The 1,992-nt window shown below is 38.7% G+C and overlaps 1 pseudogene; it reads right to left on the bottom strand.

Annotated features, from left to right (window-relative positions):
- Positions 1-275: 275 nt before the first annotated feature.
- LOC149304019 (vomeronasal type-2 receptor 26-like) lies at positions 276-1,171 on the bottom strand (annotated as a pseudogene).
- Positions 1,172-1,992: the final 821 nt, after the last annotated feature.

Genomic DNA, 1,992 nt, shown 5'->3' with positions numbered 1-1,992 from the left:
GTGAAGGAGATAGGGACCATGTACAGGAGATATGCCACAAAAAGTACTATAATATATATCTGGGACAATAGTGATGAACTGAGATATTATGAACTAGGCTCCAAATTTAGATGGCTTCAGATTCAGCTTGAAATGATAAGATGGTTCCTAAACTGTGGCTATCCTCCCCTGCCTCACCCTATTATGAAGCTCAACAACATCTGATGAAATTCCTATAAAACCAAGATAATGATCTGGAATATTCATCTATTTGATTATATACATTTCTCAGCTCTTTAGCTATTTCTTCTTTTTAGCTTCCCTCATCTATTAAGATCTGGCCTCAGCAAAATGACATAACATTTTGGAGAAAAAATACACCCAAGCAAGCCAGCACTAGACGTCAAGATGGAGAAGACCTCCAGAACCACCATGTATTTCCCTTTGGTGCTTAGATACGTTGGAACAAATGAAAGCCAGACGCAGCAAAACCCTAACATACTGAAAGTGATAAATTTGGCTTCATTAAAACTGTCAGGTAACTTCCTAGCTAAAAAGGCCACAGTAAAACCAACAATGGCCTGAAAACCTAGGAAACCCAAGACAGAGTAAAACATGGTAGTGGAACCCTCATTACACTCCAGTACAATTTCTTCAGCCATTGAATGCATAAGTTTGGAAATGGGGGAGAAATTGCCAGCCAGACACTGCAAATTGCTGCTTGTATAATGGAGCAAGAAAGAACAATAGAGTTAGACAGTCATCTTTCCACCCATTTTCTCATCCTGGAACCTGGCTTGGTAGCCATGAAAGCTACAACAGCAATGATAGTTTTGGCCAATATGCAAGAAACTGCCACTGAGAAGATCATGCCAAAGGCTGTTTGTCGAAGGAGGCAGGTCACCTTCTTAGGCTGACCTATAAATAGGAAAATGCAAAGGAAAGAGAGTAGAAGGGAGATGAGGAGAGTGAAGGTCAGGTTTCGGTTGTTAGTCTTGACTATGGGAGTGTCTTTGTACTTCCTGAAGATCCAAAGCACCAAAGCCGTGATGGAAAAAAGGGCAAGCGCAACCGTAGCCAAACTGATCCCCAAAGGCTCTTCATAAGTCAGGTAGCTGATGTATTTGGGAATACACAAATCCTTGTCTTTGTCTGGATAATGATCTTCTGAACACTGATAGCAGGAATCCATGTCTAAAAAAAAGAAAAGAAAAGAAATAAAGTATTTGTGTATGGGAGTCCTGGACTTAATATTAACTCAGCATAACTCACTGCTAGAACAATATTTAATACCCAAGTAATTCCCCCTTCCCAAACCATTACAGGTTGAGTCTCCCTTATCTGGAATTTTGAAATCCAAAATACTCCAAAATCCAAAATTGTTCACATGGGTGTCTGAGAATGTGACATTTTTTCTTTCTGATGGCACAAACTTCAAGTATATTTCCAGGCAACATAGATCTTACGCTCAAAGTGAAGAAAGCAAGTTCATTTCTATCCATAAAAGTGTTCTCTCTCTTTGGATGAGTTATGAAGAATTTGTATCACTTTGATTTGGGGATGTAAAGCTTATCTATCTCAGTATGACAAGAAAGCACCTCGAGGATTGTCTGATTCTCCATGAGAGATCTTGCTTCAAATATGTGGCTGAGATGCTATTTTTTCTTCCATTTTTTCTGCAATTTATACTTAGTAAACTTTGGGCAAAATCTTCTGTGAAAGTGGAGTGTTGTTTCCCCTTTATGAGGCTTAATAAAGCAGTCAAAAGAAGACATCTTTAACTGATTGAAAAGACACAAGCAACCCTTCCATGGCTATTATTATAAATATACAATTCCCATTTCATCACATTTGAAATGCATGCTAAAAGTACATGTGCAAATATATATCTATATCTACACACACACACGTACGTTGCCTAAAACCACTACAAACAACAGCAACCAGCCAGCTATCTCATAACAAAGGGATTTTCCCTCACCAGTTTGCATGAGAATGGAGGATGAATCAAAT

This window comes from Sceloporus occidentalis, unplaced genomic scaffold, assembly GCF_023333645.1.
Source record: "Sceloporus occidentalis isolate IW3139 unplaced genomic scaffold, rSceOcc1.0.p SCAF_14, whole genome shotgun sequence".
Classification (NCBI taxonomy): Eukaryota; Metazoa; Chordata; class Lepidosauria; order Squamata; family Phrynosomatidae; genus Sceloporus; species Sceloporus occidentalis.
This window is presented reverse-complemented; position numbering and strand designations above follow the sequence as displayed.